Genomic DNA, 22,425 nt, shown 5'->3' with positions numbered 1-22,425 from the left:
GCAGCACACCTTGCTGTAAAAGGTGCATCCACCACTCTTTGAACTTCCTGGCAGGGCTTACTCTCAAAGGCCCAAAGAAGGGGGCAGCAGGAAGAGCCGTGGCCCAGCGATAAGATGCCCAAGGTGCCAGGTTCAATTCCCAGCTTCTCCAGTCGAAAGAGTTTGTGTCAGCAGGAGATCTCGGAGAGGCCTCCAGTCAAAGGTGGATCATTTTGGGGGGAGGCGGTCTGACTCACAGTCCTCGAAACTCCATGCCCGTAGTTTTCCAGCCCAGAGAATATCACTGGCGGGAGGACCGCACCACGATGCTCCCCTCCTCTTTGGCAAAAAAAACCCAGATGAAGTAAAACATGGAGATTGGCCAAGGAGAATGCCTATCTTTAACACAGCAGCTGTTCCCCGGAAGACATGTTTCCAACCAGATCATTCCAATTAATCAGCCGCATTTCTAGGGAGTATCATGGGGGATAAAAATAGTCGCTTCCCATTTTACATGCTACATCAGCCACGTCAGGGGAAATCGCGCCGTGTTCGTCTGTGTGTGCGTGTGCACTTGTCTGGCGGTGTGTTTCCGTGGGGTTTGGGCCAAATGCGCCTTTCACATCCCCTCTGAAAGCACTCCCACTGCATCCGTGAGATGTGTGCGGGAGGGATTGGGGTGTCTGTCTCCTGGTTCTGTCTGGGTGCCCTTAGCTCAGTTCCCGCGTTGGCTGTCCCTCTCAGCCTTCAATGCACAACCTAAAGACTCTGAGATCCAACCAGGATCAGCCTAACGTCACCGCCATGATCCGAGGTGCTAGCCGCCATTGAGGGACTTCTCCGCCCTGAGTTTCCAGGGAAAGCAGATGGCTATTCTAACATCTAGATTTTAATTGGGATCACAGGAGTGGCCAAACTGTAGGTCTCCAGAGGTCCATGGACTACAGTTCCCATGAGCCCTTGCCAGCGCATGCTGGCAAGGGCTCATGGGAATTGTAGTCCATGGACCTCTGGAGACCCACAGTTGGCCACCACTGAACCCAGATGGCATCACTGATTTGTCCTCAATCTTCTGTGCTGTCCCACATGAGGACCATGCATGAGCTGGCCTGCAATTGGTTCTTGCAGGTAATTTGGGGACGGGTGTGTGTGTGTGTGTGTGCTGCACACCAGAGTCAGAAAACTTGCTCCTGTCCAGGGACCACAGGTTTCCGCACACCAGCACCCTCACCCGACGGAGGTGGTTGTCTGCGTGGTGTCTCCGGTGTTTCCCATCCTGAGAAATCGCTTCCCTGGTTCACCAAGGTGGTTTTTATTCCACGTTTAATGGCACAGAAACCTCTTTTCAAAAAAAAGTTTGGGGTGCAGATGACCTAAGCCGATGAACATGGCTTATGTTTGTGTGAAGGGCACCGTGTCCCCACATGGAAGACCTGCCAGTGCTTCTCCCCCAAAGCTTGAGGAGAGAAGGCATCAAAACCTAATGCAGCATTGTGGGGGACAGCGCTCAAAGCTTCTGTCGCTGTATCTTCAGAATAAAGATGGGGTCTGTCGCCCAGACGCATGCTCCAGTGGGCCCGGTCATGGTTGCACTCCCCTCCAGCTCTTCGTGGCCCTTCGAAGCTACCAGCTAACAGCAAAGTTGTCCAAGGACAACAAAAACACAAATCTGTGCACCAGCTGCAGGCTCCTGTCCACACTCCAGAGCCTATTCCAGCTCTTCAGGAAGCCCAGTTCTACCTAATTTCGCCGGCCACTTTGTCACCAAGCGTTGTGATGCCGAACAGGGACGAGCAGCCTCCAGATGGTGACAATGACCGCTCGAGTCCATTGTCCTCTTACAATACCCGAAATGCAAAACACTAAAAATTACTGGAAAAGTCGGGGAAGGACCGCAGCTCTCTGGCAGAGCACGTGGCTTGCATGCAGAAGGTCCCGGGTTGAATCCCTGAGCTCTCTTCGCAAGTACAGTCCCTGGTATTTCCACTGAGATGTGGAAGAGCTCCCCCTGGGACTATGGAGAGTTGCCACCTTGACGGACCATTGGTCCGATTGGTTATAAGCCATCTTGGTAACCTTCTACTGCCTGAGTTCTTCAACCAGATACCCTCAGGTGGGTTGCAATGGTCCACCTTTCTCAGGCGGCAAGAGTTGTACGTCTGCCATAGTTCTGATACTCTTTGGAAGCACGGCTATGAGGGCATGCGCGGGTGAAAGGAGGACCCTGTGGAGGGACCTCGCCTTGTCATTCTGCATGCATGCATTCGCACAGTGCAAAGGATTTGCTCATGAGCTGAGCCCTTGGCTTGTCCATTGCTGTGGTGCAGGGCTTGTATTTCCTGTCTCCAACTTCTCTTATCCTGCAGTCCTGACCTAGACCAGTGAGGTCATCCCTCTGACTCCTCCCCTTCCTGTGATGTCACAGGTTTGCATCTGAGCAAGAGACAATCCCAGCCTGATCCAGGCCTCTTTGTCCAAGTTCCGGAAAGAAATCAAGGAAATGCAGAAGCACGTTGAATAATTAATTTCCAGTTGCAGAATCTGGTGTCTCTTGGCGAAGAATTTCCATTACCTTGATGTTCTGAGCTACTGTTTGTTTTGGGTTGTTTTGTTTTTAAGCCGGGGGAAAAAATCATTGATTGATCGTGCTTTTGGAAACACTTGAGATCCTGCGTCTAGAAGGACTGTTTTTTTTTTTTTGTTTTCATGTACTGTACCGCATGTGTGTAACCCAACCAAGATCGTCTGACAGCCAGGCAAGAGATCTTCAGAGGTGGTTGGCCATTGACCGCCCCTTCCTTGTGGCCCGGGTATTCCTTGGTATTCGACCTTGCTTAGCTTCCAAGACTTGATGGGATTGGGCTATCCTTCTTGGGTAGTCTGTGCCCTGTGGTGGTCCCTGTGTGAGACAGGATGCTGGATTGGGTGGACCACTGGTTGGATCCAGCAGGGGCTGTTCTTACATCCACATTCTGCCTGTTTCCTGCCACACAATCTATCAAAACAGCAGCAGCCCAATAGAACACTACCACGACCTGTGGACATCTGCAGCCACAGACAAACAAACTCACTGCCATTATCAGAAACGGCACCGCTGCAAATCTGCCGATATGGTCGAACTCATAGCAGGTCAGGATTCGAAAACAGCCTTTGGGAAAGAGCAACATCAAAACCAACATAGGGATTACAGATACAAGAGCCAGCATTTATGGGAAAACGTCGGGCTCCGCATAGGAAAGCGTTCGATAAGCATTCGGAAACCGGATCATCACTTGCTAGAGAGCAACGGATGAGAGGCTGAGAGAACCTGAACTCAAGATCTGAGCTGTCTTTTGTTTGTTTTGTTTTTTTAAAGAGTCAACAATGAATTTGTCCATTGTCTAAACCACTCGTTCTACCAAGGATCTGAGAGGAAGATGGTACGACAGCCACCGTGCCCTCGGCGAATCTGATCTGCCTGGTGAAAACAGGCAAGAAGCATGGATCTCAGAATCCCCATCCCATAACCAATCCAGCCCTGTCCTGGGGAGGGCAGGTGGGCGGGCATGCATACCTCTCTGTTTTTTGACAGAAAACAAGCCCAGCCTTCTCTTCCTCCTCCTGTCGTCCCCCATCATTCAAGTCCATCCTGTTCCCCCCCCCCAACTTGGCAAGTAAAACAGTGGGGCATTCCCTTCCCCCCAAAAAAACTTTCTGCCTGCTGGGAAACTCTTCCCATTTTGATTTGCCTAACAAAGAACGCCAGCCCCCTTGGAGGATTCTGGAAACAGAAGTTGACCCTGTAGGGTACTGGCCAGGCTTCCTGGCCCCTCAGTATGGCCCTGCAATGGACAGAGACCACCACCTGCTCCATGAGTCTTCCTGCTCCCTCTGTCCTGCCCTACCTTGAACAGGGACTGCCTGTTCACACCATAGAATCTACTATGAGTCTTCCCGGGCCCTCTGTGTTGCCTGCCTTGAACAGGGACTGCCACTTAATCCACACCAGAGAATCCACCATGAGCCTTCCTGGCCCCTCCCTGTCGCCCTGCCTCAAACAGAGACCCCCTCCTAGTCCAGCCCAGAGAATCTACCTTGCCTGACGGTGGAAGGGGGAGGGGAGAGACAGGGTGTTTTTCAGGGATGCCGCACAGGTTGAAAAGCATTGTGATGAAGCCCGAGGGAGGCAAACGCCAGATTCCTGTGTGGGGAGGGGGAGGATGCTAAAGGAGAAGGAACAGAACGGGCTGCATCAGCCGGGTACCATTGAAGAGAAAGCTCTGGTCCGACAGGGAAGCTCCCCTCCTAGAAAATAGACCCCCTAAAGCAGGTGGATCCAGAACCCGGGAAGAGGCTGCCAGACGGCCCCTCCCTCCCTCCCGCACCCCTCCCCGCCGCCTATATGCCCAGGAGAGCTATGCTTTCTGCAGATTCCGGAGTCGTAGGGGGGGACTGAATTGCGGGGAGGGGGTCAGTCTACCACCAAACAGCTCCAGCGGGGTCTGGCCTCTTGCAAGCCCCTCCTTAGAAGAGGGAAAGGGCGCCGACCCTCCCGCATGGGGACGGGGCGGGGGGGGGGTGTCCTTTGGGAGATCCAGGTAATCCCTTTTTTGCAGGGATGGAGGGGAGGGGGCTGACAGTGGCGTTTGGTAGAGCAGCCTTGTTAATAACGTCCCCCCCCCCCAGATCCTTTCGCTGCAGGTGGACGGCGGAGTGTGTGGCGCGGCTGGGGGGGGGGCTCATTGTTCTAGTCGCGACGGTGCGGAACGCGCCCTTGGCAAGCCCCCCCCCGCGCCCTCTCCGCGGTCTTCCTAGGACACGACCCCCCCCTCCCTCTCACTGCCCTCTCCAGCAGAGCCTTGCAAAAAAGCATGTGCGTGGTGCCCCCCCGGGGGGGGACACCCCCGATCCCTCGCAAGACCCCCACCTGCCCCCCTCTTTCCTCCCCCCCAAGGAGCAGCCGCCTGGGGGAGGGGGGGTCCCCCTCTGCCTGCCCCACCAGCCTCGCCGCCGCGCACACGCACCTGCCTTCAAGGGGCGCTCCTCGTCATGTCCCCCGGGCGGGAGGGTCGCGGCCGGCCCCGCGGGGGGGCTGCGGGTGGGGACGGGGTGGGGAGGGGGGCTCAGATCCCGCTGGCCCCCGCCTCGCCGCCGCGCTGCAGCAAAGCCATGCTCGCCACCGCCGCCGCCTCGCCCCAGGGCCCGGGCGGAGGGCCCAAGCGGACAAGCCGAGGGGCAAAGGGGGCGCCGCCCGCCCGACAGCCCGCCCGCCGGTCCCTTTGTTCTGCGGCTGCGGGTGCAGCTGCCTGCCCGGCGCGGCGACTCTCCTGGCGTCTGGGCAGGCAGCGCCCGCTCGCCCCCTCCCTCCCTCCCTCCTTGCCTGCCTGCCTGCCGCCCGCCGGGTCCTAGGAAGAACCGTGTTCCCTTCCTCCCTCCCTCCTCCCTTTGCCAGGGCGAGCCGCTGCCCGTCCGAGCCTGGCGATGCGCGGCTCAGCTGTCCGCTCTCTCTCGCCCGGCCTCTGCCCGCTTTCTGCCTCTGGGCTCTTGGCTCTTGCGAAGGCAGCTTTGCATGCACCGCGAAGGGAGATTTGGGGGAGAGGGCAGGCCCCCTTTCTTTCCAGGGGAGCTGATCTCCGTGGTCGGGAGAGGAGCAGTCATTCTGGGGGATCCCCAGGTCCCACCTGGAGGTTGGCATCCCTACGAAGGAGGCAGGCCGGGAATAAAAAGGAAGGGCGGAGGGCCTTTTGGTGGAAAGGAGAGCTATAAAGAGGTGGCCTCTCTCTCTCCCCACCCCTCCGTCTGCTATACAGTTGCCAACTTCCAGTAGGGGCTGGGGGCCTGCCAGAGATCAGTTCCCCCTGGAGAAAGTGTCTGATTTGGACATTTATACCCCGCTGAGCCCCCCCCCCCTTTGCTGAGTCCACTTCCAAATCTCCCGAAATCCCACAACAGTTCAAACCTCTTGAAATGCTAACACTAGCCCTTCCTCCCGAGACCCCACTGGTGGCCTATTTCATGATAGGGATGAGCCTCATAAGCCGGACCAAGTTGCTAGTCCTCAAGGTTGAAACGGCTGGACGTGCCCAAGTGGCATACGGTCCAGCATGGTACAGTCCTGTCCGATGCCTCCTCGCCACCCTGCCGGTGCAGACCAGGCCTAAGCAAGCCACGGGGGATGAAGAAAATATTGCGGAAAGCTGATACAGTGTACAGACCCCCCCCCCTGCTTTTTTGGCATTTACGGGCGCACGTTCACCCTGGCTCCAAAAAGCAGATGCAGTTTCTTCCCTTAGCCCTCTCCTACCCAACGTCCCACGGAGTGCTTGAGCTAGGAGCCTTCATGTTTGCCCATTCCCCAAAAGCCGACCCCAAACCTCACAAACAGATTCCCACAGGGGCCTGTCAATCAACCCAAAGACATCAAAAAGACAAATCCAGGCATGTGGTTCTAGCAGCAAGCCGACTGGTTGCAATTTTTTTTTTCTCGTTGGTTTATATGCAGCCCCCGGGCAATTTATTCCCCCCCCAAAAAAACCCCAACTTCAGATATAAATCCAAGGAGAGCAGTACAAAACGGTTCAAACCCATTTCAAAACTGACAGTACAATGAAAGAGTCCATCCGACTCCCACATGCCAGATGGAAAGAAAACGCCTTCAACCACCTCTGGGAAAAGATTTTCTGGGGATCTCGCTTGCTTTTGCAGAAATAACCTCCAGCCCTCATTATCAGCAGACGGCAATCGGGGCTAGACTGCTCCTGCCTATGGAGGCTCCTTTTTTTAAAAAAAAAGCCAATAGGGCTGTTGAGGCCCCAGAATCTGCAAGTTGGCAGTCGACTCTCCCAAGCCCTCTCCAAAAAGCTCTCTCTCCAAATTCAGGAAGCCAGATTGGTCATAAATAAACACTCATGGCCACGGAGACCTATTTAATATCAGTTGACACTTATTGATATAACGGAGACCGAACGACGGCTTGCAAATATCTTGGTCGCCTTCTGCCATGAATCCCTTAGCTCGTATGCTGAGGGGTTGCCTGCCTGGGTAAAGCAACTCAAGATACAATCCGTCCTTTCCCCCCAGCTCCTCCCCTCCCCATCTTGTATTTTTTTTCCTTTTAGCTGCCTCTCGAGAGCTTTCCTGGAAAGCAGCCAAAGGGTTCTTCAGAAAAGATGCAGGACCTTTCGGAGCCTGAATCCGCTTTGGGGAGCCAGGCTGGATGTACGCCCATAAATGCCCCAAAAGCAGGGTGGACAGCTCATCAAATTGACTTCCCCCAAGGCAGTCTTCATCCCCCATGCCTTCCTCAGACCTCGGCTGCACCTGCAGGGTGGTGAGGGAGCTGCAGAGAGGACTGTACCATTTTGGACCCCATTTTGATACAGCCCCTTCCCCTGGTGTTACCTCCTCGCTCTGGGATCCATAGGTGGAGTTTACCCTATAGACTGATCCCCCAGGGATCTAGTGAATTCCCTAGAAGGCCATCCCTCCATCCTCTGGGAGCGAATTCCACCTTTTAAGAATCCTCTGAAAATGGCGGAAGGGGAGATTTTGACGGACGTCGAATCGCCTGGCCCTGCATCCTTCCCATGTTGTCGAACGAAAATGGAAAAGTCAGCGGGGCCAGCCTGTCTGCCAGCCCCATTCTGTGCAACAGATCAGAATCACGGGAAATATCCTGGTGAGTCACCAGTCAATTCCCCCCCCCCATTTCAAGATGAGGCCATTTCTGCAGAGCCCCCATTTAATAATTCTATTTTAAGCCAGATTTCATGTCGTAATGACTGCTGAAAGCCCAAGAGGGCCCAATAGCCGCTTTCCCTCTCTCTCCTAAATAACCCCAAATTGCAAATATCTGTAAACATGCACACACATTATTGAGAGCCCGCTTGGCAGGGTGGCCAAGAGCTGCGGCTTCTAATCTGGAGAGTCGGGTTTGATTCTCCACTCCTCCTCCACGTGTGGCTGTCTGGGTGACCTTGGGCTTGTCCCAGTTCTCTCAGAGCTCTCTCAGCCCCAACTACCTCACAGGGCGCCTGTGGTGGGGAGAGGAAAGGAAAGATGTTTGTTAGCCACTTTTGGACTCCTTAGGGGCTACAAAAGAAACAGCTCTTCTTCTCTGGCATCTGGCATCTGGAGCAGACTGGGAAATTAAAAGAGCCCTCGAACAGGTGGAGAGGGGGTGGGTCAGAGCTGAGAACTTACCCCTCCAGACCCCCATACGTCCAAAGGTCACTCCACCCCAGCTTGGCATCTTTGCTCCAACATGAAAATATTGGTGCAGATGAATATTAGTTGTCGTGGGTTTTGCCCAGTCCAGGATGCACTTTGCATAATAGCATAATTTACAGTTGTTGGCCTTGTTAACTAGTTCCTTGTTGAACTACGGCTGCCCTGATTCAGCTTTGGATGGTGGCAAAAGCCTAGAATCCTAGAGGTGGAAGGGGACCTAAGGGGCATCTAGTCCAACCCCCTGCTCAAGGCAGGACAAGCCTCAAGCATCCATGAAAACATCTAGTATTTCTCCGTGTGCAGTCCTTCCAGGCTGGGAGGGAGGGGGCTATGCTTGAAACGTTTTAAGCCTATTTCCGATTATTTTATCTTGTTTTCACTCTGAGCCTTTGGAACCTGCCCTGGGACCTTTGGGCGTAGATGCGGCATAGAGGGGGGAGGCCCAGAAGCCTGATTCGCCATCATGGATCAAACGCCCGGCCGTCCCTCCCCCAGCAGAGGGATGAGGCAGCCTCCCTTGGGGGACCCTCTGCACAATAAACAGCCCGGATTGGGCTGGCCACACCTGCAGCTCCAGATCTCAGGAGGCCCAATTAGGGAAGGGGCCTGGAGAAATGCTGCTTTTTTCTGCCCAACAGAACGAATCGGGTGTCGCCGGAGCCGGCAGCCAGCCGGATCGAGCCCGATGGGTCTGGCAGTCGGACCCATTCGGAGATTTGCGAATGTTTCTTCTCACTTGAATCAATCTCTGTGTACGTCTGAGACAAAGAGAGACACAGAGAGAAGAGAGAAGAGAGGTGGTTTTTATACTCACTACCCAAAGGAGTCTCAAAGCAGCTTACAAGCACCTCTCCCCACAACAGACACCCTGGGAGGGAGGTGGGACTGAGAGAGCTCTGAGAGAAATGGGTCACCCAGCAGGCCTCCTGTGTTTCAAAGTGACTTATGATAGCTTTCCCTTCCTCTCCCCATAACAGACACCCTGGGAGGTAAGTGGGTCTGACAGACCTCTAGGAGAACTGCCCTGTGAGAACAGCTATAAGAGAACTGTACCTGGCCCAAGCTCATCCAGCTGGCTGCACGAGGGCGAGGAGTGGGGGATCAAACCCAGCTCTCCGGATTAGACCCTGCCACTCTTTAACTGGTTTGGGGTCTCATGGCGAATTCCTTCCCTGCCATTCCCAGGCTGTGATTCAAACATTTCTCCACCGCATCTCTCCTTGTTTTCGCCTTTCTCTATTTTTAAAGCTCTCCTTGCCTTTTTCTTTTCTTTTCTAGGTCAACCATGACAGGTAACGGTACGGAAGTCTGCTCAAGGTATCAGGTGGCTTTTCGATTCAGACGTGCGCCTCTGGAGTCAGCCCTTTTCTAGAAGCGCCCAACCACGACAACCAGCACTGTAGCCAGAACGGCCCCTCGAATACTTAACTCTGTATCCCATAGATACGGACGGAGGGAACTTTGACTCTTTGAAAGTTTTACACCCCCAAAATCTTGATGGGCTCTAAGATGCTACAGAAGAAAGGGAAAACAAGATGCCTCCATGGTAACTGATTCATAGAATCATAGAATCATAGAATCATAGAATCATAGAATCATAGAATCATAGAATCATAGAATCATAGAGTTGGAAGGGACCTCATGGGTCATCTAGTCCAACCCCCTGCACTATGCAGGACACTCACATCCCGATCGCTCATCCACTGTCACCTGCCACCCCCTTGAGCCTTCACAGAATCAGCCTCTCTGTCAGATGGCTATCTAGCCTCTATTTAAAAATCTCCAAAGATGGAGAACGCACCCCCTCCTGAGGAAGCCTGTTCCACTGAGAAACCGCTCTGACTGTCAGGAACTTCTTCCAGATGTTTAGACAGGATTTCTTTTGCATTAATTTCATCCCACTGGTTCTGGCCCATCCCTCCGGGACAAGAGAGAAGAACTGTGCTCCATCCTCTACATGGCAGCCTTTTAAATAGCTGAAGATGGTTATCAAACCCCCTCTCAGTCGTCTCCTATCCAGGCTAAACAGACCAAGCTCCCCCAACCTCTCCTTGTACGTCTTGGTCTCCAAACCCCTCACCATCTTTGTCGCCCTCCTCTGGACACGCTCCAGTTTGTCAACATCCCTCTTCAACTGGAGCGCCCAAAACTGAACACAGAACTCCAAGTGAGGCCAAACCAGAGCCAACTCAGGAGACCTTATACCTCCAAAATCTTCTCGCTCTCCCTAGTGCTACTGGATTCGAATCCTGTTCAAGGAGATCCACTCTGCTTTATGTATGAGCATCCCATTGAAAAGGAAGAAGAGCTGGGTTTTTTTACCCCGCTTTTGACTACTCAAAGGAGTCTCAAAGCGGCTTATAATTGTCTACCATCACTCTCCCCATAACTGACGCCTTGGGAGGCAGGTGAGTCACAGTTCTTTCAGAGCTCTCTCCAACTCACCTACTTCACAGGGTGTCTGTGGTGAGGAGAGGAAGAGAAGGGTGTTTGTCAGTCACTTTGGAACTCCTTCAGGCAGTGAAAACTGGGGTATAAAATCAGCTTCTTTTTCTTCCTCCTCCTCCTCGTCCTCGTCCTCGTCTTTTTTTCTGCCTCGGCTGATGCATTGATTAATAAATTCCGTCCCCATCCGACACACGCCAGTCCCGAAAGGTTTTGCATTCGCCCATTCCCCCAGTGACGATTCTCCTTGCGCAAGCGGGGCCTGCCCCCCCTTCCCCCCCCTTCCCATAACTTCGCCATGCCATTGTTGCCGCCGCAAGCCAACCGGATGTGATTCCTCTTTTGTTCCTTCCAAAGAGCACTGTGGAGGTGACAGCCGAGCGGTTTAATTATGGCCTGCCACCCCCCACTTTGGCATCGCCCGCTGCCTTTGCCACGGAAGCCGGATCCCGAGGCTGTGAGATCAACTTTCCCCTGCAGGCTGGTTTTCAGGCAAGAATTTGCCTCTTGCAATTGCTGTGCTATAATGTTGGGATGGGACTTTACCAGTTTTTCCTCCAGTCCAAGAAAAGAGAGAGATGATCTTGCCCATTTCCCCCCAGCCCCATTCCACAGGGATCCAGAGGGGCCTCGTGCCCTCCTCCATTGGGGGGGTGACAAAGGGTCTTCTTTCACTGGCCCAAAATCCTTGAGAGGATCCACCAACCGTCTATGGCTTCTTCCACCAATGTTAAAGAAGACAGTCAAAAATGGAAATTTGCATTCTGTGGGGCAGCGAGAGCAATAAACACGCCCCCTGGTGGTGGGAAGTGCCATTAAGGTGTCCCCAAGGTACGCTGAGCCCATAGGACAGGGGTGGCCAAACTGTGGCTCGCCAGAGGTCCATGGACTACAGTTCCCATGAGCCCCTGCTCCTTATACCTGGCAGGGGCTCATGGGCATTCTAGCCCATAGGCCTCTGGAGAGGCACGGTTTGGCCACCCCTGCTGTAGGGGTGTTCCTAGCTGGCTGGCCTTTGCCTACCCCCATGTAGTATCCCTGCCCTTCCGTCGGGAGTCTGCTGTCCAAGTTCTACCCAGGGCTGACCCTGCTTAACATCTGAGATCTGGTGAGCCAGCCAGGCCAGATTTCCTGGGTCTACTATGAAGTAATGCCAAGTGCCTTCAGTGGAACATTGGTCTAAGCAAACATAGGCAGGACACCATCCTGAGCAGAGTTCCCGTGGACCTGAGTCTAACTCTGCAGAAGATTGCACTGGTTGGAGTCCTCACTGGATCAATTATTCCAATCGATTATGTTTCCAGTCCCCCCTGAAGGCGACTGGGCTCCCTGGCCACGCACCACATATATTTTCTCTTTTCTTTCTCTGCATTCATGTACATCACACAGTTGCCAGTTTCTTGAGATCAACAGAGTAGCCAGCTCTGGAGATTTGGGAGGGTGGGGTGGCACTTGGGGATGTAGGGTTTACTGTCTGGAGGTCAGTTGGAACCGTGGAAGAACTCCAGGCCCCACCTGGAGGTTGGCAACTCCAGATCCCTGGAAAAGAGCTGACGCTGCCATCCGCTTGTCTGGAATTGAGCACGTCCGCCTCTGGCCGATGACCAGCTGGGAGTCCTTCTGGATGTTCCGTGTCTCTCCCCTCTCCTCTTCTGGCCTCTCCCTCCATAAATGCAAGCTGACATCTTGCTGACTCAATGCACCGGGTCATTTCCGGCGCCAAACAAAGAGCAGGACATCACTGGATAAGCAAAGCATATTTGAGGTCTGAGGGGGTATTGTCGACCTCTTCACAAATACAGTTTCTCTCCTTTGGCTGGTGGGATCGTCCATGTTCGATGCTGTGCTGAAAGCCAGCTTGATGGAGAACTGGGTTTGATTCCCCACTCCCCCCCCCAGGGAGCCAACTGGGTGACCTTGGGCTAGTCCCAGTTCTCTTAGAGCTTCTCAGCTTCACATCCCTCACAGGGTGCCTGTTGTGAGGAGAGGAAGGGTAGGCGATTGTCAGCGGCTTTGAGATATCTGGCGCCTGTGGGGTGACTTTGGGCCAGGAAGGAAGGAAGGAAGGGAGGGAGGGAGGAAGGAAGGAAGGAAGGAAGGAAGGAAGGAAGGAAGGAAGGAAGGAAGGAAGGAAGGAAGGAAGGAAGGAAGGAAGGAAGGAAGGAAGGAAATCAGTACTCTCCTTATGCCTGTCTTTTTCCCCCTGACCTAGATAGCCCAGGCTAGCCAGATCTCAGGAGCTAAGCATGGTCAGCCCTGGCTGGCCTCCAAGCATTACTAAGGTCATGAAACAGAGGTAGGCAAGGTCAAACCACCTCTGTACATCTCTGGCCTTGAAATCCCTATGGGGTCACCATCAGTCAGTTGCAATTTGACAGTACTTTGTACCACTGGCACTAAAAGCCACTGCGAGGAAGGGCCTGTTTCGTTCAGGAAAACAAAGGAAAGGAGAGAATCATTTTCTTTCTCCAGCACTGCTCTACCTCCTCTCTCCCCTTTTCTGCTTCCGAAAACTGGACTGACTGTCAGCAAACCCAGTCCCGGATCTCTGACTGGATCTTGAACAGGTGAATGTTGGTTTGTTTGTTTTTTTAAGTCTCTGTATTACCAAAAAACAGCCCACTGCTGTGCAAAGAAAATTAGATTTGTTCTTTTTCTCCCCCCTTCCTTTTCCGAAATCAGCCTGACGGCTCAAGCGACGGTTTCCTTGACATGTGCGGGAATGTTCTTCTCCACCTGCTTTCTGCCTTTGAATTATTTTTAGTGCCGAGAGCCACATTCAGAAATTTCTGTTACTAAGAGCTGTCGAAAGGCTCGCAGCTTCTTAAGACGTATAATATTTACAGTGCAGGGTTTGGGATGCGTAGGAGCTGCAGTTGGAGGCCTCTCCGCGATGGCTTTTAAAAGAAAAGAATCCAAATTTGGGGAATCCACCACTTGGCACAGAGACCGGCTGCTTCGCTGGATGGAGATGACCCCGCAAGAACGAAAGAAGAAGGGGAACAAGACAGTATTTTGCTCTGGATTTTTAAATTTCAAAGAGAAGAACCCACGGTAGCTACGATCGCTGGGCCTCAAAGCCGAACCAGACGTGTTACAAGTGATGTGTGATCGTATCTAATCGTATAGAGCAAACTTTTAAAACCTTTTGACCATGAAGGAGCCCCTGAAATAATTTTTCAGGCTTCGTGGAACCCTGGAAGTGATGTCAGCTGGCCACACCTCTCGGCCACGCCCCCAGAAGTGACATCACAACAGGCAGGCGTGAGGAGGACTGGGGAGGTGGTTTAAGCTGGGAATAGACATACAGGCCCAGCCCCTTCCAGGCACAGAAGCAAGAAAACTCACGCTCGGGATGGGGAGCAATAGAAGCAGCCAGCTCCATAGCTTGTGGCTGAGAAAGGCCATGGACCCCCTCCAGAGCTCCTGCGGATCCCCAGGAATCTGTGCACTCCTGGTTCAAATCGCCAGGCATGCCCTTTTCCAGGTATAAATAACCCCCTCTACAAGTAGCTTTTAATTACTTCTTTTCACAACTGGGAAAGCATCTGCCATTAATCACTAACTTTTACATGTTTATTGCCCCAGTCTTTTTTTGTGAAGGACAATCAAACCCAAAGGACTGATTCGCACCTTAAAGACTAACCAAATGGGTGGCAGCCTATAGGCTAATAAGACTACTCATCCTAGCCGCTCTTTCTCACATGGCTCGGAAAAATCTCCCACGCAACCCAAAAACGAATTACAAAACGCTCACAAAATGAAATTCAAGGAATGTTATTTTGAAATGGACTGCCTGGTACAATTTTAAAAAATCCTCCAGCCGGCTGCACATGTAGAAGGCTAAAGTGAAGCAGAGGAGGACGGTCTAAGCTGGTTGGGGTCCCCGTCAAGAGAAAAGCAGGGCCTGAATCTACAAATTAATAAGTCTCCAGGTTCTCCAAATCAGGAAAGACGGCCGAGAGGTGGGACTGCCAAAAACAACCACACAGGCAGAGACTCTTTCTGTGGGGAACGCAGTGTGAGGGCTGCATGAAGGGAAGCAAAACATCAGCAACTGTGGTGTGCTTCAAATTTTTCATTCCCAGGCTAGGGAGCTGTCCTGCGTGCTGAAACACCTGGCTTGCCGCTTTGCAAATTTTGGAATCGGCAGCGATGGCCGGGAGGGGGTATTAAAAGCCTTTGCAGAGAAAGGAGAAGGTCCGGGAATACCGGAACAGGGGCTCATCCAGAGGGGCAGCAAGCAGCCTCTTTGGGAGAACAGCAACCCTTTGTGGATTTAATTTCAGTCCTTACCCACAGCTCGCTGCTAGCGTTTCTCTCATGTATTTCACCCCACAACTAGAGAGTTCCTGATCTAGAGAAAGGGTCATGATTGTTCTTTTAGCGTGACTCACAATTGTACAGTATCTGGCATGATGCTAGCCATTGGAACAAAAAAAGGGTTCTTGTTTCTCCTTCCCCACAGTGCACTAAACCTCTGTGTGCCAGATTTCAAGGAAGAAAAGACAGTCTAGGGAATATAAAGACCCCCTACGTGATACCGCTGCATGCGTCACTGTGGCAGAGTATGAGAAACCCGTTTTTCATATCATTCTGCTCTGACACTGACTTTTTATCTCCCTAACCTAAATCTTAGGAGCGCCGTGAGGATAACCTCTAATATCTCACTTTTCCTTCCAGTGAGAGGCCAAGAGCCGATTATGACAGTCTTTCCTTCTCCAGCTCTGTCCTCTCAATAACCCTGCAAGGTAGGTTGAGATAAGAATGTCGGACGGGTCCAAGCTTCCGTGGTGGAGTGAGGATTCGAACTTGGGTCTCCCAGATTCCTAGCCAGCGCTTAAACTGCTACCCCTGTGAGGTAGGTGGGGCTGAGAGAGCCAGCGATGTGTCATGGTGAAGTACAGTGGCCTCTAATCTGGAGGACTGTATTTGATTCGCCATTTCTACTCCATTTGCAGCCAGCTTGGGCTACTCTCAGTTCTGCTAGAGCTGTTCTTGCAGAGCAGTTCTGCCAGGGCTCTCTCAGCCTCACCTCCCTCCCTGGGTGTTTGTTGTGAAGGCAATTGTCAGCTGCTTTGAGACGCCTTCGGGTTGTGAAAAGCGGGGTATAAAAAACAACTCTTCTTGTCCTCTGCATTGGCGTTGTGCCCCGTGCACACAAGATGAAGGGCTGGATAAACATCTGGTTCATGGGATGGGGAGCTTCCATGGGTCAAGCTCTGAGCACTGAGCGCAAACCATTTTGCCCTTTGGTACAGAAGGAGTTTTTGCTCAGAGGCCCAGCACACGCTTTTCCATTGGGTGTACCTGTTCCAAAAATTCAGTCTCGCGACTCCAAATTCAAAGGAACTGGGTACGGGTCAAAGATGCTGGGAAAGACCTTGCTCGGTTGCAGGAAACCTCAGTGAGCCTATGCGAGTCCTCGGAGAATATTCTGGGCTGCACGGGCAGCTCTGCTCCCAGATGGAGAAGAGGCAGGCGCCCGGGCTAAGAGACGGATCCCTCGTTTTAATCCTTGCTGTGGGTTTTAATTGGCTTGGAGAGCCGATCTTGTCTCGAACCAGGGCATGAGCTTAATTAAGGAATTAATCACTTCCTTGGGGGGGGGGGACGATCCAAGGCAAGAGGCTCATGGGTGACCTTTTTGTATTGTTGCCCTGATTCGTTGCGCTTAGAAGAAGAAGAGCTGTTTTTAATACTCTGCTTTTCACAGCCTGAAGGAGTCTCTAAGCGGCTTATAACTGCCTTCCTTTCCTCTCCCCACAACAGACACCCTGTGGGGGAGGTGGGGCTGAGAGAGCCCTGAGATTACTGAAGAGGAAGAAGAGTTGGTTCTTATATGCCACTTTTCTCTACCCGAAGGAGTCTCAAAGCGGCCTACATTCGGCCTTCCCTTTCCTCTCCCCACAACAGACACCCCGTGAGGTGGGTGAGGCTGAGAGAGCCCTGATATTCCTGCTCGGTCAGAATAGCTCTATCAGTGCTGTGGGGAGCCCAAGGTCACCCAGCTGGCTGCACACAGAGCGGGGAATCAAACCGGGCTCGCCAGATTAGAAGCTGCCCCTCTTAACCACTCCAGCATGCTTTGCCCTCTGGTTCCCTGCATCGACGCGTACATTCCTGTTTTTTACAAAATAAAATCTACTCTGTAGCGGCTGTTTTTCTAAAGCAGGGAATACAGCCATGCTCAGCCCTGTCTGTCCCTGAAGTTGTGCCACAAAAAGAGTCGAATTTGAGGCTCAAGCGCCATCTAGTGTCCATTGGGGTCCTTGCAGGAAAACCTCCGAGCATGATTCCATGCAACCAGCTACCCCACTCAACAAAAGAAATACAGTCAAAGCCACTTCAGAGGGAAGTTGTGTTTGCCTGTGGTCCGATTTGAGTCTAGGAGCACCCTGGGGACCACTAAGAGTGTCAGGGTGTCAAATCATAGGCACGCAATCTCTCTTTTTTCTTTACATGTGCCAGTTAGTTAGTTACCAAATGTTTCCCAAAGCTAGAAGAAGAAGAGTTGGTTTTTATACCCTGCTTTGCACTGCCCAGAGGAGCCCCAAAGCGGCTGACCCCCACCTTCCCTTCCTCTCCTCCTGACAGACACCCTGTGAGGTGGGTGAGGCTGAGTGAGCTCTGAGAGAACTGTTCTGTGAGAACAGCTCTAATAGGACTCAGACTAGCCCAAGGTGGGGAATTGGACCCAGTTTACCAGATTAGAAGCTGCCAGTCCTAACCACTACACCAAGGTATGTGGATTCTCTATGATTCTTATACAATAATCTGAACGGTTATTTTTCCCCCAGACTTTTTGGGGCAGGGAAACACTGTAATGCTTACTGGAGAAAGGTCTGTGCTAAAGAGATGTAGGCATCTCAAATAGCTTCTGAGTGAAGCCACAGGATGCTCAGTCCTCTTCCAGGCTCTTGAAGCTTTCTGGGGGGACCTGAAAATGTCCTCCCCAGTGCTTCGGAAAGATGCTTTTAGCTGGTGTTCAGTGGAGGACCCTGGACTGATTCTGCTTTAGCACTAAGTGTCTCATGATAATGAGCATTTTAAGGCTGTCGGTACATTTGGTGAGGCTAATTATTCCCGCTCCTTGCTCTTCTACCCTGGTGTCTGCTTGAGGCCATGAATAAAACACAGCGAAAGAGCGGTTGTGATCCAACGCTCTGTTTGTGTGTCGTGCTGAGCCGGTGCCCGCGTGCATTCCCGTGCGGAGATCAGACCCTGCACAGGAAAAGGATATTGAGCCAACTTTGACGGTCACATTGGTGCTGTTCTTCACGGTGACCCTTGTACATGACTCACTGCTAGGACGGCAGAGGGGAAAGCTGCTCAAGGAAAGGGTCTGAAACCCCCTGTTTACACTTGTTTACAAGACTGGGCAAGTCAGAACTTCAGCTGCCCAAAGAGATGTGTGTGAAATGCTCTCAACTCACTCCCAACTTCTGGCAGCTCAAGGGAGAAGCAGAGGTGGTTGGCCATGGCCTTCCTCTACAGAGTCTTCCTTGGTGGTCTCTCCTACAGGACTTATGGTGACCCCAGCAAGGAGCTTTCAAGGCAAGGTGGTTGGTCACTGCCTTCCTCTGCAGAGCCCTTCTTGGTGGTCTCCCTTCCTAGTACTGATCCTGCTTAGCTTCCAAAACCTGAGATGTTTGAGATGGGCCATGCACCTTCCCTCTCTCAGCTATCCCAAAAACGGCCCTACAAGCTCATAACTTTAGCACGGCTCTCCGGCCTGGCAATTGCTAAATTCTGCTGTCCACATTTGCTCAGAGAACCAACAATGTGGGGACTCTCGGAGACCCCGGTTCGAATCCCCATTCTGCCAAGAAAGCTTTCTGGGTGACCAACCTCCCAGGATTGTTTTGAGATGAAAATAGAGGAGAAAAACGCGAGTGCCTTGGGGTCCCTGTTGCGAAAAAGACAGCGGATCGAAAGAGTCGATGAATTGGGGGGGCTGCTACCAAAGACAACAGCTGAATGGCAGGATCCAAAACACTGCCGTGCATCTCCTTGACAGATTCACCCTGAAACCTGTCCGAGGCCTCATTTCATGGCTAATTATTTTGTTTAGAAGCGCCCCGGCTGTTCCGGAAGCACGTGTGGAGCTTACAGAGGCAGGCTGGCCTAGGAAGCGAGAAGATCAACGTGCTCAGTTGCTGGAGAGGGGGTGCATTCTCTTCTCCCCCATCCACCCACCAAATCACGCAAACAGCTGTTTTCGCAGCTTCGTCTTAACTTAGTTTGCCGGAGACAAAGCTGGCAACGCTCCCTTCACAGCCTAGAAATAGACCCAGCGTGTCAACAGCTCTCATCTCGGGAAGGAGAGCGGCGCTCTGCAATTCCCACGGCGGGCTAGGTTGGTGCAATAACTTGCGGAGAGGTCAGTTCCAAAGTAGAGGGATGCCTGGCTCAAACCCTGTTCCCCCCTAGAGATCTGCTCCCCATCCCACAGATGTGGGGAGGGTCAAGAGTAGCTCTCTTGCTTGTCTTTTAAAAAGAATTTGGGGAATGTATTGCATTCCATGGCATTTTTCAACCCTGTGGCAGCTCCACAGCAGTCTTTGCAGAGGACACTGAATCAGCAAAATACAGAAGCCAGTTGCTGCTTTTGACCCAAAGGATATAGGAGGAGCCGGGCAAAGGAGACACATAGGAGTACAGAACCAAATGAAAATGTAGCCGTGTTCTCACTCAGCGATAGGTCTACAGCCAGTAGCCCTCTAGAGCAAAGGGAAGGTGGCTTAGTGGGAGGACATCTGTCTGTATGGAAGGTCCCAGGTTTGATCCCCGTCATCTCCAGAATCTATCAGCCCTTCTCTACCAAGGAGATCTGCCTAGGAGGAAAAGTTGGCAGCCACTTTTTGAGCTGTTTTAAAGTTGCCGAGACAGGCAAAAGTGATTCCCCAGAAGTGAGCGCCAAGTCAAGAAAAGGGTCAGATTATAGCCCCCTGGGCGCTGCTTCCTTATGGGGCAGCCCAGGCTCTTAGTAGTCCAACCCTCTGTGCTTACTCACAAAAAGACCTATCTGCCTCCCCCTTGGATTTCAGCTGCCAAGCAGCTGAATGTGAGAATGAACTGGACATATATGTGTGTGTGTCTACATACTTTTAAAAGATCAAACACCCACCCGAAGATTAAAAAGCCATCCTATTTCCGTTCTTTCCTAAAGGCCCGTTTGCAGCCCACTCCTTTCCTCCTTCGCCCACCTTAGAATGCCCTTCGCAAACTGCTCCTTTCAAAAGCCACAGCACGGAAATCGGAGATCCCACATCAAAGCCGGCAGCCAAGGTGAGTGGGAAGGCAGCAGAGCAGGTGCCACGATCAGGTGGTCAGAGGGGCCAATTTCACCTACAGCTGACCCCGCTGTCATTTTCAGAGTGATGCGGAAACATAGGCCTGGGGGCTAGGACAGAACCATATTGACCTGCTAAGTTTCTGGACCACCAGCAAGACAAGTCAGCGGGGGGTCTAGATCAAACCAAGCCTGAACTCTCCCTAGAAAAATGGCAACTTAAACTATGTCTTAAATATTCAATCTAACATCTTAAAGTTTTTATGTCGCCAGATCTTTTATAATATTTATAAAATTTATAATACTATTACTGTTTTTTTCTCTTTTTAAATTGTCTTAGTTTTTAGTTGCATGTATTTGAATTTCGGTCTGAATGACCGTAAATAAATATTGATTGATTGAGATGAATGCGTCAGGTAAGAGGAAGACCCAGCCAGAGATGGAGGGACTCAGCCGAGGAAGCCACGGTGCTAAGGATGCAAGGCCTGAGCAAGGCTGTCAACGACGGGGCATTAATTCATCGGATTGCCATAAATCGGAAAAGACTTGAGGCACTTAAGAAGAAGAAGAACTGTTTTTTATCCCTCATTTTTCACTCCCTGGAGGAGTCTTAAACCAGCCTACAAATACCTTCCCCTTCTTCTCCCCACAACAGACACCCTGTGGAGTAAGTGGGGCTGGGAGCTCTGAGAGAACTGCTGTGATCGAACTGTGGCTGGCCCACATTTCGGCAGGTGGAGAAGTGGGGAATCAAACCTAGTCCTTGGGATTAGAGGCCATCACTCTTAACCAGGATACCACACTGGCTCACACATGTTTCTGTTAGCTGAGCTGGAGATAAAGTTAGCAACTTCAGTTGTGTGTGTGTGTGGGGGGGGGGGGCTGCAGTTCTGGAGGCATCACCAAAAAGGACGTGGACAAAATGGAGAGAGTTCAGAGGAGAGTGATGAGGATGATCCAGGGACTTGAAGATCAAGTCCTGTGAGGAAGGGCTGAGGGATTTGGGAATGTTCAGCTTGGAGGAGGTTGAAAGGGGTATTTGAAAGGTTGTCCCTTGAAGGAGGGCAGAGAGCAATTCCTGTTGGCAGCAGGGTCCAGAACCCGCAGTAATGGGCTTAAACTACATGGAGAATGATATTGACTAGGGATTGTATCGGTATGTCCTTTTAATGGGGCTTTTAATGGGATTTTTAATGAGGACCTTGTGACCCACTATGAACCATTGTATGGGAGTGGCAGGATATAAGTCATAAAGGTAAAGGTATCCCCTGTGCAAGCACTGAGTCATGTCTGACCCTTGGGGTGACGCCCTCCAGCGTTTTCATGGCAGACTCAATACGGGGTGGTTTGCCAGTGCCTTCCCCAGTCATTACCGTTTACCCCCCAGCAAGCTGGGTACTCATTTTACCGACCTCGGAAGGATGGAAGGCTGAGTCAACCTTGAGCCGGCTGCTGGGATCAAACTCCCAGCCTCATGGGCAGAGCTTCAGACTGAATATCTGCTGCCTTACCTCTCTATGCCACAAGAGGCTCTTATATAAGTCCTATAAATAGATAAATAAAATAAATAGATATCGAGGGGGGGATTCATAGTCAGAATAATTCAGCAGTGGAATCGGGTGTCTAAGGAGGTGGGGAGCTCCCCTTCACCAGCAGTCTTCAAGGAGTGGCTGGACAGATCCTTCTCCTGGATGCTTTAGGCTGATCCTGCATTGAGCAGGGACTTGGACTAGATGGCCTCTCTGGCCCCTTTCAATAATATGATTTCCTCTAGCACGGGGAGGTTGTGTGATGTGTATCTATACACTAGGAAAACTGAGACCAGTAGCACCTCTAAGACCAACAAAGATTCATTCAAGGCGTGAGCCTTCGAGTGCATGCCTTGAATAAATCTTTGTTGTTCTTAAAAGTGCTATTGGACTCCGTTTTTTGTTGGGCTCCTTCAGACCAACATGGCTACCCACTTGAATCTATGCACTAGGAAGTCCTTGTAATGTATAAATCCCGAATCCACACTCCTGTCTTGGACCTTAACGTTCAAGAAGGTGACAAACGGCCAGGCTAGACAGCCAGCAGATCGTTTTACCCTACAAAATAAACGAGCGAATCCCTTGCAGTTGGAAAAGCAGCTGTCAGGGAGAGAAGCTCTAGCTCCGCCTCCTCCTTGAAAGCTAGTTCTCTATGTGCAGGTAATTATCTTTTGAAAAAAACAGAAATGGACACGGGCCGCTCAGCCCTGCGATAATCAGGTTGGCATTTTACAGTGTGGCAGCTGGAGATTCCTTGAGCAGCTCTGATTCCCTCCCTCGAAGAAAACAAACAAAGGAAGGGGGAAGGAAGCCGGTGTCCTTGAGATCTGTGTAATGTCTCTCCCTGCCAGGCAGCTGGCATATGCCAGGAAAGGGAAAGAATAACAATTAATATTTAATTTATATGGCATTTTCAGTTTCAGGTCTACTTTGTCATTGTGCGCTTGGCCACTCCTCCCAGAAACCTGC

The 22,425-nt window shown here is 51.8% G+C and overlaps 1 protein-coding gene and 1 long non-coding RNA gene across 3 annotated transcripts in view; one reads left to right on the top strand and one right to left on the bottom strand.

The window, feature by feature from the left end:
- Nucleotides 1–5,280, bottom strand: part of SBK1 (SH3 domain binding kinase 1) — a 20,048-nt gene extending 14,768 nt beyond the window's left edge. Inside the window, exon 1 of one of the 2 annotated variants that reach the window (XM_077316464.1) lies at nt 4,987–5,280. The gene's annotated coding sequence lies outside the window, so the exon portion shown is untranslated. Of the gene's footprint in view, nt 1–4,982 lie in introns of both variants that reach the window. The other variant, XM_077316463.1, reaches the window with a different exon arrangement.
- Nucleotides 4,097–22,425, top strand: LOC143827146 (uncharacterized). Its single transcript, XR_013227201.1, has 3 exons — nt 4,097–4,288; nt 9,466–9,733; nt 22,374–22,425. It is a non-coding gene; the product is annotated as an uncharacterized LOC143827146 (long non-coding RNA).

Source organism: Paroedura picta, chromosome 17 (genome assembly GCF_049243985.1).
Source record: "Paroedura picta isolate Pp20150507F chromosome 17, Ppicta_v3.0, whole genome shotgun sequence".
NCBI classification, from domain to species: Eukaryota; Metazoa; Chordata; class Lepidosauria; order Squamata; family Gekkonidae; genus Paroedura; species Paroedura picta.
Note: the sequence above shows the minus strand (reverse complement) of the source record. Positions and strands in the feature narration are given on the sequence as shown.